Here is a 17962-nt window from a genome sequence, read left to right on the forward strand (position 1 = left end):
ATTCGCAAGAAGTGAAGGCAACATGAAAATGTTGCGATAGTTTTCGAACACAACCCATCTCACCCATTATTGAGGCAAAATGCAAAAGCCGGCAAAACACTTCTAACATTGAATCTTTTTTGTAAGGGGTTCCTCACCATCTCACCAAATTGCCTTCCAAAAATAAGTGAGTGCATTCATTATGAATGGTCTTTTCTGTGAATCGTCGGAATGCACACAACATCGTCGTCGGAACCATGGAACCCAGACAGCTCACACATTATATGGCGGCATCTGAGAGAAACTCTCGCCGTAGTGAGCCAGAATGCTTCCATCCGAAATAATTATTTTCCATGACTGCGTGTGTTGCTGCACAGCTCAGCTCACCAACTCGGCACAAAGTTAGCTCTCTTCTCGTTTCGATCATTTTTTTTTTGCTCGTCCACTATATGCGGATGAATATGGCAAATGGCAACTTCCAATTTAGGGAAAAATATACCCGTTCTCTATGTTGGAACTTATGAACCGAACATTTGCGGTAACTTGCGAACCAAAAACAAACAACTCGCCTCCACTTACCTGCTCGGGTTTCGCGAACGCTGTTGACCTTATCTGCTGTTTGCAAATCTCGTTTTCTTCGGCGGTCTGCGATTTCGATCCGTACTGCAGGTTTTTTAATTTATCTCGTCTGGTCCGGAAACCGGATCCTCACTCACGGGATATTATTTGCACTGTTTAGTCTTTCTTATGCTGTGTGATATTCGAAACAACTTCGCCGGGAACAAATTCACTTTTTTACTTCTTCTACATTTATGCACAGAATTCACTTTCCAGCTGTTGCTCGCTCTCTCTAAACACTCGCCCGCTTGGAGGATTCTTAATTTGAATAAACACCGGGAAAGGGAAAATAATAATCAGCATAACACACTTTGAACAACCGACCGGCGATGGGTCGGTTTGCAAAATAGTCAAAGACGAAGCGGCGACCGCTTGGACGACTATCGCACGCACGCACTACACAAGAGACGAGGTGGTGTTCACCGAGTCCTTCTCTCTGCAGAACTGAAACCGTCACTCGGTTTCGGCTTCGGATGGAGGGATAGATTGAGCTTTGCTACGCTACGGACGATGATGATGTGAGCTGAGGCAACCACCATCGTGACGGAGACGGCAGCAGCGACGCGGTCCATGCACTCGCGCTATGCATGCGTAATAAAGGAGATGAACGACGCACGCGATGTTGGTGGGTTGGTTGATAGGCTGTGTTGCCAGCAAGTGTGGTGTTCGCTGATTGAAGGACTATTGGAATGATTTATGATCTTAGCAATTTTCTCACAGTCACAGTGTTACGGACAGTCAGTGGCGGAAAATGTCATTTTGATGTTATGGGACTGATTTGCTAATAACTTCTTCACAAGTTATTTTAAGCTGTTTAACAAAACATGTAGCCCTTGAAGGATCTTATAACTTTTTCTAAATATTTTTTTTCGTTTTATTATGGCTTTACAATCCAACTGAAACTTTTCCTGCTTTTCAACTTAATATTCTAATAGCATTTAAAGTTAAAAATCTTGAATATTGTTCACCCGACCTGCATTATCTTAGCTCAGGCTGACTGTACGCACATGTCAATGGTTGCTACTCCGTGATTGATCATGGAGTAGATTGTTATATCGGATTGATTGTTTGCATCGTCGTGACTGCGTTTCTTCAAGACAGCCAGAGCTACTTTGATCAAGCAAGCAGGCGAGATCTTGGAACTTCCAATCATTCCTGATGCGAACGTCAAAGTTGAGACAACGACCACATCTGACGATCGGTACGAGGAAGATGCCTCAATGGATGTTTTTTTTTCTGGTTTATCAGGGCGTCGATTCAAATTTGAAAATGAAATTCCCTGATCTTCCAAACTATTTCTCAAAAAAATCACGAAAAGAGATGAATAAAGTAAAAATTGAATGGGAAATGTGGAACCTCGATAAGCATCCAATGAGCAGTGTGGAAATTTGTGGAAATTTCTGCAAGTTATGGATACTGGAAATTAATAACTTCTAGAAGCAAACGTCCACAGAGGTTCAAGTCCACAGGGTTTCCTGATGGTAATTATAACTTTGCGTTAATCAATCAATCGATTTGCGGGTATTATGATGAACATCAAATAACCTCAACTGATCCGCGAGTATACTTACATAGTAAGAATTCTTACTCAATCTCAGTGGCGTTTATTAACTCCCAGCTATTCAAGAATCAAATCCTTACAGGTTCACATAAATCCCCTACAGTAATCACAGAATAATATATCAAATTGAAGTTGTTTGTTTTTTGTCGATTGTTGGAATAGAGAATTGAGTGAATTTTATAAAGGTTGCGATAGATAGTAAAGAATTAACATAGCTTAGAAGAAACTACAGGGGTTAGGCAAAATGATTGAGATAGGCAAAATTTGGCCCAAATTCAAATCCTTATAACTTTTTAAAAAATTGATGAAATTGGACAAAACCGGAAGCATTCGACGGCAAATTTAGTCAAGCTTTAGGAACATGTGCGGTCACGAATACTGGCCACCGGACACCGGAGATGTTCCGGATTTTCGGAGGCCATGTCAAAAACACATTTTTTCTGCCGCTAGTATTTTTGTGTGGTTTGAAGTTACATCGATAAACATTATTTTCCTAGAAACTAGATCTTATTGAAGATTGAATGCGGGCTGTTGCGCTAAGATCCGTTGAAAAACATCCGAGATATGGCCATTTCAGTAAAACTGGTTCCGGATACTATGGTCAATTATGTATATCCTTCCAATCACGTATATATTATCCGGTACCATATCAATATTGGTATCAAACTTCAAGATTTTTCATGGAGATGCTTCAGGAAGCATATGCAGGGCGATCAGTTGCCCAGACCACTCTGTAGTAGGTTCCAGGTGCCCCGGGGGAAGTGGCCAATTTGAAAAACGTTCAGAACCCTATCAATATGGGTATCAAACTTCAAGATTTTTCATGAAGATGCTTCAGGAAGCATATTCAAGATGGTCAGTTGCTCTGACCACTCTGTAGTAGGTTCCAGGTGCCTCGGGGGAAGTGGCCAATTTGAAAAACGTTCAGAACTCTATCAATATGGGTATCAAACTTCAAGATTTTTCATGAAGATGCTTCAGGAAGCATATTCAGGACGATCAGTTGCCCTGACTACTCTGTGGTAGGTTCCAGGTGCCCCGGGGGAAGTGGCCAATTTGAAAAACGTTCAGAACCCTATCAATATGGGTATCAAACTTCAAGATTTTTCGAGGTGATACTTTTAAATGCATTTTAGAACCAGCAGCTGTCATGACCACTCTTTAGTGGGTTCAAGGTGCTCTGGGGGAAGTGGCCAATTTGAAAAACGTTCAGAACCCTACAGTCAAACCTCCATTAGTCGATGTTCTATGACTCGATATCGACTCAAGGAAGCAAATTATGCCATATTAAAAAATATTTTCTGGGTTACTGTGATGGTCCCTTAAACGGCTTTCCAAAGATTTGCTATTCCTCATCTCGATATTTCCATAAGTCGATGGTCCCTTCAATATCGACTCATGGAGGTTTGACTGTATCAATATGGGTATCAAACTTCAAGATTTTTCATGGAGATGCTTCAGGAAGCATATTCAGGACGATCAGTTGCCCTGACCACTCTGTAGTAGGTTCCAGGTGCCCCGGGGGAAGTGGCCAATTTTAAAAATATTCAGAACCATATCAATAAGGGTGTCAAATCTCAAGATTTTGCGAGGTGATACTTTTGAATGCATTTTAGAACCAGCAGCTGTCATGATCACTCTGTAGTAGGTTCCAGGTGTCCTGGGGAAGTGGCCAATTTGCAAAATGTTCGAAACCATATCAAAATGAGCATCAAAGTTCAAGGTTTTTCATGGAGATGCTTTTGGACTCTCCTGTCGAATAGAGTTCGCCGCAGCACGAAGTTGACCATCTACAAAACGTTCATTAGACTGGTCTGCCTCTATGGCCACGAAAGTGGGATGTTGCTGGCGAAGGACCAACGCGCCCTTGGAGTTTCCGAATGGAAGTTGTTGCGGACCATCTATGGTGGGGTGCAGATGGAAGACAATGGAGGTGGTGGTGGAGGTCAATGAACCACGAGTTGTAACTGTTAGGAGAACTACCCACACGGTACAATTTTGGCGGTTACGATGGGTCGGGCATATAGCCAGAATGCCAGACGATAACCCGATTGAGATGATGCTTCGATAATAATCCGACCGGTACAAGAAGAAGAGGCGTGCAGCGGTCACGGTGGATCGACCAAGTGGAACGCGACCTGCGGATCTTTCGCAAAAATGAAAACAGACATTTGTCATCAACAGGATTTGTCATCATATCAACAAATACCTTGTCTTCCAAAATAATTTGATAATCGGCAGGCTTCACTTTGCCCTTAAGTGCCATAATAGGACCATGGCCATGTCAAGATATAGCACCCCACACAATTGCTAAGTCATGCTTGCGACCTGCTGCCATTGATGGCAGGCCATCTTACACTTGGTCGATCCCCCGTGACCGCATCGCGCCTCTTCTTCTTGTACCGGTCGGATCATTATCGAGCACCATCTCAATCGGGTTGTCGTCTGACATTCTGGCTACATGCCCGGCCCACCGTAACCGCCAAAATTGTACCATGTGGTAGTTCTCCTAACAGTTACAACTCGTGGTTCATTGGCCTCCACCACCACCTCCATTGGCTTCCATCTGCACCCCACCATAAATAATCCGCAACACCTTCCATTCGGAAACTCCAAGGGCGCGTTGGTCCTTCGCCAGCAACATCCAACTTTCGTGGCCATAGAGGCCGACCAGTCTAATGAGCGTTTTGTAGATGGTCAACTTCGTGTGGCGGCGAACTCTATTCGACAGGAGAGTCCAAAAGCATCTCCATGAAAAACCTTGAACTTAGATAATGAGTATTGAGTACTTGATATGGTTTCGAACATTCTGCAAATTGGTCACTTCCCCAAGACACCTGGAACCTACTGCAGAGTGGTCATGACAGCTGCTGGTTCTAAAATGCATTAAGAAGTATCACCTCGAAAAATATTGAAGTTTGATACCCATATTGATAGGGTCTGAACGTTGTTCAAATTGGCCACTTCCCCCGGGGCACTTGATCATCAGGCAGAGTGGTCAGGGCAATTGATCATCCTGAATATGCTTCCTGACGCATCTTCATAAAAAATCTTGAAGTTTGATACCCATATTGATAGGGTTCTGAACGTTTTTCAAATTGGCCACTTCCCCCGGGGCACCTGGAACCTACTACAGAGTGGTCAGAGCAACTGATCTTCCTGAATATGCTTCCTGAAGCATCTCCATGAAAAATCTTGAAGTTTGATACCCATATTGATAGGGTTCTGAACGTTTTTCAAATTAGCCACTTCCCCCAGAGCACCTGGAACCTACTACAGAGTGGTCAGAGCAACTGATCGTCCTGAATATGCTTACTGAAGCATCTCCATGAAAAATCTTGAAGTTTGATACCCATATTGATAGGGTTCTGAACGTTTTTCAAATTGGTCACTTCCCCCGGGGCACCTGGAACCTACTACAGAGTGGTCAGGGCAACTGATCGTCCTGAATATGCTTCCTGAAGCATCTCCATGAAAAATCTTGAAGTTTGATACCCATATTGATAGGGTTCTGAACGTTTTCAAATTGGCCACTTCCCCAGGTCACCTGGAACCTACTACAGAGTGGTCAGGGCAACTGATCGTCCTGAATATGCTTCCTGAAGCATCTCCATGAAAAATCTTGAAGTTTGATACCCATATTGATAGGGTTCTGAACGTTTTTCAAATTAGCCACTTCCCCCAGATCACCTGGAACCTACTACAGAGTGGTCAGAGCAACTGATCGTCCTGAATATGCTTACTGAAGCATCTCCATGAAAAATCTTGAAGTTTGATACCCATATTGATAGGGTTCTGAACGTTTTTCAAATTGGCCACTTCCCCCGGGGCACCTGGAACCTACTACAGAGTGGTCAGGGCAACTGATCGTCCTGAATATGCTTCCTGAAGCATCTCCATGAAAAATCTTGAAGTTTGATACCCATATTGATAGGGTTCTGAACGTTTTTCAAATTAGCCACTTCCCCCGGGGCACCTTGAACCCACTACAGAGTGGTCAGGGCAACTGATCATCCTGAATATGCTTCCTGAAGCATCCTCATGAAAAATCTTGAAGTTTGATACCCATATTGATAGGGTTCTGAACGTTTTTCAAATTAGCCACTTCCCCCGGAGCACCTGGAACCTACTACAAAGTGGTCAGAGCAACTGATCGTCCTGAATATGCTTACTGAAGCATCTCCATGAAAAATCTTGAAGTTTGATACCCATATTGATAGGGTTCTGAACGTTTTTCAAATTGACCACTTCCCCCGGGTCACCTGGAACCTACTACAGAGTGGTCAGGGCAACTGATCGTCCTGAATATGCTTCCTGAAGCATCTCCATGAAAATTCTTGAAGTTTGATACCCATATTGATAGGGTTCTGAACGTTTTTCAAATTAGCCACTTCCCCCAGAGCACCTGGAACCTACTACAGAGTGGTCAGAGCAACTGATCGTCCTGAATATGCTTCCTGAAGCATCTCCATGAAAAATCTTGAAGTTTGATACCCATATTGATAGGGTTCTGAACGTTTTTCAAATTAGCCACTTCCCCCGGAGCACCTGGAACCTACTACAAAGTGGTCAGAGCAACTGATCGTCCTGAATATGCTTACTGAAGCATCTCCATGAAAAATCTTGAAGTTTGATACCCATATTGATAGGGTTCTGAACGTTTTTCAAATTGGCCACTTCCCCCGGGTCACCTGGAACCTACTACAGAGTGGTCAGGGCAACTGATCGTCCTGAATATGCTTCCTGAAGCATCTCCATGAAAAATCTTGAAGTTTGATACCCATATTGATAGGGTTCTGAACGTTTTTCAAATTAGCCACTTCCCCCAGAGCACCTGGAACCTACTACAGAGTGGTCAGAGCAACTGATCGTCCTGAATATGCTTCCTGAAGCATCTCCATGAAAAATCTTGAAGTTTGATACCCATATTGATAGGGTTCTGAACGTTTTTCAAATTGGCCACTTCCCCCGGGGCACCTTGAACCCACTACAGAGTGGTCAGGGCAACTGATCATCCTGAATATGCTTCCTGAAGCATCTTCATGAAAAATCTTGAAGTTTGATACCCATATTGATAGGGTTCTGAACGTTTTTCAAATTGGCCACTTCCCCCGGGGCACCTGGAACCTACTACAGAGTGGTCAGAGCAACTGATCTTCCTGAATATGCTTCCTGAAGCATCTTCATAAAAAATCTTGAAGTTTGATACCCATATTGATAGGGTTCTGAACGTTTTTCAAATTGGCCACTTCCCCCGGGGCACCTGGAACCTACTACAGAGTGGTCAGAGCAACTGATCACCCTGAATATGCTTCCTGAAGCATCTTCATGAAAAATCTTGAAGTTTGATACCCATATTGTTAGGGTTCTGAACGTTTTTCAAATTGGCCACTTCCCCCGGGGCACCTGGAACCTACTACAGAGTGGTCAGGTCAACTGATCGTCCTGCATATGCTTCCTGAAGCATCTCCCTGAAAAATCTTGAAGTTTGATACCAATATTGATATGGTACCGGATAATATATACGTGATTGGAAGGATATACATAATTGACCATAGTATCCGGAACCAGTTTTACTGAAATGGCCATATCTCGGATGTTTTCAACGGATCTTAGCGCAACAGCCCGCATTCAATTTTCAATAAGATCTAGTTTCTAGGAAAATAATGTTTATCGATGTAACTTCAAACCACACAAAAATACGAGCAGCAGAAAAATGTGTTTTGACATGGCCTCCGAAAATCCGGAACATCTCCGGTGTCCGGTGGCCAGTATTCGTGACCGCGCATGTTCCTAAATCTTGACTAAATTTGCCGTCGAATGCTTCCGGTTTTGTCCAATTTCATCAATTTTTAAAAAAGTTATAAGGATTTGAATTTGGGCCAAATTTTGCCTATCTCAATCATTTTGCCTAACCCCTGTACACACGCCTACTCTATTTAGTACTAAACTTATGGTAAAATTTGGCGAAATTTTCTCGGGGCTTGGAAGCCTCTTTTTAAGAGCTCGAATAAAAAAGCTCGGAAACCTCCTACTTTCCTACTTTCAAGAGACTGGGAAACCTCCTTTCAAGATACTGGGGAGCCTCCTTTCAAGAGACTGGGAAACCTCCTTTCAAAAGACTGGGAAGCCTCCTTTTAAGAGGTTCGGAAGCCTCCTTTCAAGACGTTCGGAAGCCTTCTTTCAAGAGGCTCGGAAGCATTTTTTCAAGAGGCACACATACTCTATTTATTACTAAACTTATGGTAAAATGCTTGTAGATTCCTAGGCGAAATTTCCTTGGGGCTTGGAAGCCTCTTTTTAAGAGGCTAGGAAGCTTAGATTAAAAAAGCTCGGAAACCTCCTTTCAAGAGGGTCGGAAGCCTCCTTTCAAGAGGCTCGGTAGCCTCCTTCCAAGAGACTGGGAAATCTCCTTTCAAGAGACTGGGAAGTCTCCTTTTAAGAAACTGGGAAGCCTCCTTTCAAGAGGTTCGGAAGCCTCCTTTCAAGAGGTTCGGAAGCCTCCTTTCACGAGGTTTGGAAGCCTTCTTTCAAAAGGCTCGGAAGCCTCCTTTCAAGAGGCTCGGAAGCCTCCTTTCAAGATGCTCGGAAGCCTCCTTTCAAGAGGCTCGGAAGCCTCCTTTCAAGAGGCTCGGAAGCCTCCTTTCAAGAGGCTCGGAAGCCTTTTTTTAAATGAATCGAAAGCCTCTTTTCAAGAGGATCAGAAGTCTGCTTCCAAGAAGCTCGGAAGCCTTCTTTCAAGAGGCTCGGGAGCCTCTTTTCAGGAGGCTCGGAAGCCTTTTTTAAATGAATCGAAAGCCTCTTTTCAAGAAGAACAGAAGTCTGCTTCCAAGAAGCTCGGAAGCCTCCTTTCATGAGGCTCGGAAGCGTTCTTTCAAGAAGCTCGGAAGCCTCCTTTCATGAGGCTCGGAAGCGTCGGGAGCCTCTTTTCAAGAGGCTGGGAAGCCTCCTTTCAAGAGGCTGGGAAGCCTCCTTTCAAGAGGTTCGGAAGCCTCCTTTACAGAGGTTCGGAAGCCTCCTTTCAAGAGGCTCGGAAGCCTCCTTTCAAAAGGCTCGGAAGCCTCCTTTCAAGAGGCTCGGAAGCCTTTTTTTAAATGAATCGAAAGCCTCTTTTCAAGAGGATCAGAAGTCTGCTTCCAAGAAGCTCGGAAGCCTCCTTTCAAGAGGCTCGGGAGCCTCTTTTCAGGAGGCTCGGAAGCCTTTTTTTAAATGAATCGAAAGCCTCTTTTCAAGAACAGAAGTCTGCTTCCAAGAAGCTCGGAAGCCTCCTTTCATGAGGCTCGGAAGCGTTCTTTCAAGAAGCTCGGAAGCCTCCTTTCATGAGGCTCGGAAGCGTCGGGAGCCTCCTTTCAAGAGGCTGGGAAGCCTCCTTTCAAGAGGTTCGGAAGCCTCCTTTCAAGAGGCTGGGAAGCCTCCTTTCAAGAGGCTGGGAAGCCTCCTTTCAAGAGGCTGGGAAGCCTCCTTTCAAGAGGCTGGGAAGCCTCCTTTCAAGAGGCTGGGAAGCCTCCTTTCAAGAGGCTGGGAAGCCTCCTTTCAAGAGGCTGGGAAGCCTCCTTTCGAGAGGCTGGGAAGCCTCCTTTCAAGAGGCTTGGAAGCCTCCTTTCAAGAGGCTCGGAAGCCTCCTTTCAAGAGGCTCAGGAAGCCTCCTTTCAAGAGGCTCGGAAGCCTCTTTTCAAGAGGCTCAGAAGCCTTCTTTCAAGATGCTCAGAAACCTACTTTCAAGAGGCTTAGAAGCCTCCTTTTACGAGGCTCACAAGCCTCCTTTCGAAAGGATCAGCAACCTCCTTTCAAAAGGTTCAGAAGCCTCCTTTGAAGAGGCTCAGGAAGCCTCTTTCAAGAGGCTTAGAATCCTCCTTTAAAGAAGCTCAGAAGCCTCCTTTCAAGAGAATCGGAAACCTCCTTTCAAGAGGCTCCAGGCCTCCTTTCAAGAAGCTCAGAAGCCTCCTTTCAAGAAGCTCCAGGAAGCCTCCTTTCAAGAGGCTCAGAAGCCTGCTTTCAAGAGGCTCAGGAAGCCTCCTTTAAAAGAGGCTCAGAAGCCTCCCTTTCAAGAGGCTCAGGAAGCCTCCTTTCAAGAGGCTCAGAGCCTCCTTTCAAGAGGCTAGGAGAGCTTCTTTCAAGAGGCTTGGAAGCCTCCTTTCAAAAGGTTCAGAAGCCTCCTTTCAAGAGGCTCCAGGAAGCCTCCTTTCAAGAGGCTCAGGAAGCCTCCTTTCAAGAGGCTCGGAAGCCTCCTTTCAAGAGGCTCGGAAGCCTCCTTTCAAAAGGTTCGGAAGCCTCCTTTAAAGAGGCTCGGAAGCCTCTTTCAAGAGGCTCGGAAGCCTCCTTTAAAGAAGCTCGGAAGCCTCCTTTCAAGAGACTCGGAAGCCTCCTTTCAAGAGGCTCAGAGCCTCCTTTCAAGAAGCTCGGAAGCCTCCTTTCAAGAAGCTCGGAAGCCTCCTTTCAAGAGGCTCAGAAGCCTGCTTTCAAGAGGCTCGGAAGCCTCCTTTAAAGAGGCTCGGAAGCCTCCTTTCAAGAGGCTCGGAAGCCTCCTTTCAAGAGGCTCGGAAGCTTCCTTTGAAGAGGCTTGGAAACCTCCTTTCAAGAGGCTCGGAAGCATTTTTTCAAGAGGCCTTTCGAAAGCCTTCTTTCAAATGGCTCAGAAGCCTGTTTTCGAGAGGCTCAGAAGCCTGCTTTCAAGAGGCTCGGAAGCCTCCTTTCAAGAGGCTCGGAATCCTCCTTTCAAGAGGCTCGGAAGCCTCCTTTCAAGAGGCTCGGAAGCCTCCTTTCAAGAGGTTCGAAAGCATTTTTTCAAGAGGCTCGAAAGCCTTCTTTCAAATGGCTCAGAAGCCTCTTTTCGAGAGGCTCAGAAGCCTCCTTTCAAGAGGCTCGGAAGCCTCCTTTCAAGAGGCTCGGAAGCATTTTTTCAAGAGGCTCGAAAGCCTTCTTTCAAATGGTTCAGAAGCCTGTTTTCGAGAGGCTCGGAAGCCTGCTTTCAAGAGGCTCGGAAGCCTCCTTTCAAGAGGCTCGGAATCCTCCTTTCAAGAGGCTTGGAATCCTCTTTTCAAGAGGCTCGGAATCCTCCTTTCAAGAGGCTCGGAATCCTCCTTTCAAGAGGCTCGGAAGCCTCCTTTCAAGAGGCTCGGAAGCCTCATTTCAAAATGCTCAGAAGCTTTATTTCAAGAGGCTCGGAAGCCTCCTTTCAAGAGGCTCGGAAGCCTCCTTTCAAGAGGCTCGGAAGCCTCCTTTCAAGAGGCTCGGAAGCCTCCTTTCAAGAGGCTCGGAATCCTCCTTTCAAGAGGCTCGGAATCCTCCTTTCAAGAGGCTCGGTGTCCTCCTTTCAAGAGGCTCGGAAACCTCCTTTCAAGAGGCTCGGAAGCCTCCTTTCAAGAGGCTCGGAAGCCTCCTTTCAAGAAAACGTTATATATTGCTAATGTCAAGTCAATTTTAGAATATGGCAGCATAGTTTGGTCTCCATTTTCAATTACCCATGCTTCAGGGAGTATTTGTTCAGATTCGGACACGCAGAGTCTTCACTTTGCCCGACCTGTCCGAAAAGCTAAGAAACACCAAAGCACGAGATTCGACAGCCCACGATTCATGACGATTCAGAACGGTGTTGGATCTTAACAGTCAGCACTCGTAGCATAAACCCCGACACCATCGTCCAGGAAATGTGTAAAGATGAGAATACGTGGAACGCGGTGAATGGCGTGAAAACTGAAGGGCACTGGACAGTGAACGTCAAAGATGATGAGTAGTAGCCGATCGTGGGAAAACAACCGGTGCGGAGTCGTCGGAGTGCCAGTGAACCGGAAGTTATCCTTCAACCGGAATCGCTGAACCGATCTCGGCACTCTCTACTATGTATTGACGTCCAGTAAGTCCCGGGGTACCAGGGCATTAGAAAAGAGGGTAACTCAAGTAACATTCCGTTACCTGGGTAGGTTTAGTGGGTCCGGCCTTCCGTCAATCCCACTCCCTGAGCAATAATTTCAGGTTACCTTTTTGCAGATTTGCCTTCATCCCCCTATAAAAAAACACACACACACACATACAGACATCACCTCAATTCGTCCAGCTAAGTCGATTGGTATATAACAATATGATTCTCCAAGCCTTTTATCACAAAGTTCTGTTTTGGAGTGATCATACAGCCACAAAAACTTTAATCACAATCAGACATAATTTCCTAAACTTTTCCAAGAAACTGACAACATTGCCGCACATCGGAGGAGGGGTCGGCCATCAACCGGTCCACGCACGGGAGAGACAAGACAGAGTGCGTGACTCGAGGTGGGTGGCAGCGTGGTGTGCGGCTGAGAAAGTACGTGCACTGCAATATTTATGCAACCTTTTCTCGCCATTTGGGGATCATGTGCAGTGCAGTTGCAGTTCTGTTTCTCTTGCAATGGATCGACGGCGATCCATGGAATCGTCTGCTGTCTGCTCAACGGCACCAAACGAAAACTAGTCGTCCTCGACCATTTCCACTTTGGATACTTTGTGAGCTGATGGCCAGGGATGAGTGTAAGCGTTGCAGAAAATCTAGAACGCGAAACGCTGAATTTGGTCGTCGACGGCATATGGAGAGGATGCAATCAGATCGTGGAGGACGACAACCGTGGATTAAAAATAAAGTTTGGCCTTTCCACTCTTGTGTTCATTTTCGTTTCAAACTAAATCGTACGTAAAACATAAGAAAACTGTACGGTGAGACGAACATTTTGCTCCAATTCGCGTAATGAGTGGGATGCGTTTGTCGTTAGGGTGCATCACGTGATTCTTCATTTCCATATTTCTAATCGTTTCCGCTTTTAACCAATAATGAAATTTATAAAAAAGATGAAATTTTAGAAAATGTTTGCATGAACAAAAATTGGTGTATTTCAATATCAAAAGATATCGGATGCGCTTACAATAGTATGAAACCACTGCGATGTTAGAGTTCCTTATTTTCGCCAAACAAGGTAAAATTTTATAAACTTTATCATTGACAAATTATTGAATAATTGAAGAAGACGCTAATTTTGGTTTACTCTACTTGTGCAACGATATCATTGCCGGTGAAACCATCAATCCATCGCGAGAGAGCCACAAAGATGAGAAAGTGGGATGCTGAAGAACCTTTCCCACAGTGACCAGTGAGATGAACAAATTAGACAATCCAGACAGACCGCATTTCATTGAATATGAAACAAAATTCACACGATTTCACATTGTCAAAATGTTGTCACTTTACTCTTTTCACGACTGCTATCTGATACTTATTTATGGCACGCGTGTGATGCCTTCTTACAATGCTCAAGCTATTCATTCACGTTAGAACCAGCGATGTGATAGAAGGAACCGTTCGACGAAGTGGATAGAGAACGACTGACTTTTTGTCTACGATTGCCGCCCATTCCGTCCGTATAGCGCACTGCCTAGTGATGAAGCTGCCTGAGCTGTCGCGAGTCGCGACCATCATCGTCTCGCCGCTGCTGCTGTGTAGGAGAGAGATTTGGGAGCATTTGCGATCGGGATTAGCGACCGCGCGGCCCTCTGTCCGTTTTGGTGTCTCACGATGTAGCAGTGGGAGAACAGCAGAAAGGCACCGCCAAAATGCACGGACTCTTTGAAATGCACGTCACCGGTCGGTGCGTGGGTTTCCAAAACTAGGAGGTACAAAAATGGGTGTCAGGTGGCGGTCCTGTTCTGATTGTTTCCGTCAAGACTCAATATAATTAGTTTATACTTTGATTATCGAACAACGAACAGGGAAGTCGATCGACTAAATTTTTCGATTCACAAATCTTGAGATATTTTTACAAAAAGACAAATTTGTGGATAGACTATTTTATCGAATATTGCAATCATGTACCTACACTCATTTAAGGAAAATAATTTCAATATAATCTTAATACATAATTAATTCTCAACTAAAGAAAGATAATTCTTTGAAAGATCCAAGAGCAAACCCTCAATAACTTAGATAAAAGAAAACTGATCTTTTCTACTTTGCTGGGCCAATATGTATGTTTGATGGCAACAAATTAAAATTTACTTGCATTGAGCTTTTTATTCAATGGTTGGATATAATTAGTTTATGCTTTGAGTGGAAACTAATTTAATATGATTTAAAATCAAATCACAATCATCCATCGTGAATTTGTTGCGCAAAAAAATCTAGGGAAATCACGACAGGACTCGGGAGGGATCTTCGCAAGATCCTGGAGCGAACCCTAACAGTATTCGGGGATGAATTCCGCAGCATGCATCCCGCCGGAGTGGAGAACGAATCCCCGCCAAATATCAGGTTGAATATTCGCCGGATTGGAGGACGAATTCTCGCGAAAATTGAAAGCGAATACTAGTAGCATTTTAAAAACAATTCCACGCGATTTTCTCACAGAATTCGGAAGCGAATCCTCACAGAATTCGGAAGCGAATCCCCACAGAATTCGGAAGCAATTCGTCATAGAATTCGGAAGCAATTCCTCATAGAATTCGGAAGCGAATCCTCACAGAATTCGAAAGGGAATCCTCACAGAATTCGGAAGCGAATCCTCACAGAATTCGGAAGAAAATCCTCACTAGATTCGGAAGCGAATCCTCACAGAATTCGGAAGCGAATTCTCACAGAATTCGGAAGCGAATCCTCACAGGATTCGGAAGCGAATCCTCACAGAATTCGGAAGCGAATTCTCACAGAATTCGGAAGCGAATCCTCACAGGATTCGGAAGCGAATCCTCACAGAATTCGGAAGCGAATACTCACAGAATTCGAAAGGGAATACTCACAGAATTCGAAAGGGAATACTCACAGAATTCGAAAGGGAATACTCACAGAATTCGGAAGCGAATCCTCACAGAATTCGGAAGCGAATCCTCACAGAATTCGAAAGCGAATTCTCACAGAATTCGGAAGCGAACCCTCACAGGATTCGGAAGCGAATCCTCACAGAATTCGGAAGCGAATTCTCACAGAATTCGGAAGCGAATCCTCACAGGATTCGGAAGCGAATCCTCACAGAATTCGGAAGCGAATCCTCACAGAATTCGGAAGCGAATCCTCACAGAATTCGGAAGCAATTCCTCATAGAATTCAGAAGCAATTCCTCATAGAATTCGGAAGCGAATCCTCACAGAATTCGAAAGGGAATCCTCACAGAATTCGGAAGCGAATCCTCACAGAATTCGGAAGCGAAGCCTCACAGAATTCGGAAGCAAATCCTTACAGAATTCGGAAACGAATTCTAACAGAATTCGGAAGCGAATTCTCACAAGATTCGGAAGCGAATTTTCACAAGATTCGGAAACGAATGCTCACTCGGGAACGAATACTCACAGAATTCGGAAGCGAATCCTCACAGAATTCGGAAGCGAATCCTCACAGGATTTCCTCACAGAATTCGGAAGCGAATCCTCACAGAATTCGGAAGCGAATTCTCACAGAATTCGGAAGCGAATTCTCACAGAATTCGGAAGCGAATTCTCACAGAATTCGGAAGCGATTCCTCACAGGATTTTCTCACAGAATTCGGGAACGAATACTCACAGAATTCGGAAGCGAATCCTCACAGAATTCGGAAGCGATTCCTCACAGAATTCGTAAGCGAATTCTCACAAGATTTCGGAAGCGATTCCTCACAGAATTCGGAAGCGATTCCTCACAGAATTCGGAAGCGAATCCTCACAGAATTCGGAAGCGAATCCTCACAGAATTCGGAAGCGATTCCTCACAGAATTCGTAAGCGAATTCTCACGTAATTCGGTAGCGAATCCTCACAGAATTCGGAAGCGAATTCTCACAAGATTCGGAAGCGAATCCGCACAGAATTCGGAAGCGAATCCTCACAGAATTCGGAAGCGAGTTCTCACAGAATTCGGAAGCGAATTCTCACAAGATTCGGAAGCGAATCCTCACAGAATTCGGAAGCGATTTCTCACAAGATTTCGGAAGCGATTCCTCACAGAATTCGGGAACGAATCTTCACAGGATTCGGACGCGAATCCTCACAGGATTCGGAAGCGAATCCTCACAGGATTCGGAAGCGAATCCTTACAGGATTCGGAAGCGAATCCTCACAGGATTCGGAAGCGAATCCTCACAGAATTCGGAAGCGAATCCTCACAGAATTCGGAAGCGAATCCTCACAGGATTCGGAAGCGAATCCTCACAGGATTCGGAAGCGAATCCTCACAGAAATCGGAAGCGAATCCTCATAGGATTCGGAAGCGAATTCTCACAGAATTCGGAAACGAATCCTTACATGATTCGGAAGCGAATCCTTACAGGATTCGAAAGCGAATCCTCACAGGATTCGAAAGCGAATCCTCACAGGATTCGAAAGCGAATCCTCACAGAATTCTGAAGCGAATTCTCACAGCATTTCTTCACAGAATTCGGAAGCGATTTCTCCCAGAATTCGGAAGCGAATCCTTACAGAATTCAGAAGCGAATTTTCACAGAATTCGGAAGCGAATTCTAGCAGAATTCGGAAGCGATTCCTCACAGGATTCGGAAGAGAATCCTCACAGGATTTGGAAGCGAATCCTCACAGAATTCGAAAGGGAATCCTTTCAGAATTCGGAAACAAATTCTAACAGAATTCGGAAGCGGATTCGAAAGCGAATCTTCACAACATTTCCTAACAGTATTCGGAAGCGAATCCTCACAGGATTCGGAAGCGATTCCTCACAAAATTCGGAAGCGAATCTTCACAGAATTCGGAAGCGAATCCTCACATCCTCAGCTAATTCTCACAAGATTTCGGAAGCGATTCCTCACAGAATTCGGAAGCGATTTCTCACAGAATTCGGAAGCGAATCCTCACAGAATTCGGAAGCGAATCCTCACAGAATTCGGAAGCGAATCCTCACAGAATTCGGAAGCGAATCCTCACAGAATTCGGAAGCGAATCCTCACAGGATTCGGAAGCGAATCCTCACAGGATTCGGAAGCGAATCCTCACAGGATTCGGAAGCAAATCCTCACAGCATTTCTTCACAGAATTCGGAAGCGATTCCTCACAGGATTCGGAAGAGAATCCTCACAGGATTTGGAAGGGAGTCCTCACAAAATTAGAAAGGGAATCCTTTCAGAATTCGGAAACAAATTCTAACAGAATTTGGAAGGGGATTCAGCGAATCTTCACAACATTTCCTAACAGAATTCGGAAGCGAATCCTCACAGGATTCGGAAGCGATTCCTCACAGAATTCGGAAGCGAATCCTCACAGAATTCGGAAGGGAACCTTCACATAATTCGAAAGCTAATTCTCACAAGATTTCGGAAGCGATTCCTCACAGGAGTTCCTCACAGAATTCGGAAGCGATTTCTCACAGAATTCGGAAGCGAATCCTCACAGAATTCGGAAGCGAATCCTCACAGAATTCGGAAGCGAATCCTCACAGAATTCGGAAGCGAATCCTCACAGAATTCGGAAGCGAATTCTCACAGAATTCGGAAGCGAATTCTCACAGAATTCGGAAGCGAATCCTCACAGAATTCGGAAGCGAATCCTCACAGAATTCGGAAGCGAATTCTCACAAGATTTCGGAAGCGATTCCTCACAGAATTCGGGAACGAATCTTTACAGAATTCGGAAGCGAATCCTCACAGAATTCGGAAACGAATCTTCACAGGATTCGGAAGCGAATCCTCACAGAATTCGGAAGCGAATCCTCACAGGATTCGGAAGCGAATCCTCACAGGATTTCCTCACAGAATTCGGAAGCGAATTCTCACAGAATTCGGAAGCGAATCCTCACAGAATTCGGAAGCGAATTCTCACAGAATTCGGAAGCGAATCCTCACAGAATTCGGAAGCGAATTCTCACAGAATT

The 17962-nt window shown here is 44.9% G+C and overlaps 1 protein-coding gene across 5 annotated transcripts in view; it reads right to left on the minus strand.

Annotated features, from left to right (window-relative positions):
* Nucleotides 1–17962, minus strand: part of LOC134210527 (zinc transporter foi) — an 84589-nt gene that overhangs the window by 62376 nt on the left and 4251 nt on the right. For 2 of the 5 annotated variants that reach the window (XM_062686565.1, XM_062686567.1), the window contains exon 2: nt 559–855. The exons of 1 other annotated variant lie outside the window; for it this stretch is intronic. The gene's annotated coding sequence lies outside the window, so the exon portion shown is untranslated. Of the gene's footprint in view, nt 1–558; nt 1045–13430; nt 13450–17962 lie in introns of those variants that run through there. 2 more of the 5 variants (XM_062686568.1, XM_062686566.1) reach the window with 2 other exon arrangements.

The sequence above is a fragment of the Armigeres subalbatus genome, chromosome 2 (assembly GCF_024139115.2).
Source record: "Armigeres subalbatus isolate Guangzhou_Male chromosome 2, GZ_Asu_2, whole genome shotgun sequence".
Taxonomy (NCBI): domain Eukaryota; kingdom Metazoa; phylum Arthropoda; class Insecta; order Diptera; family Culicidae; genus Armigeres; species Armigeres subalbatus.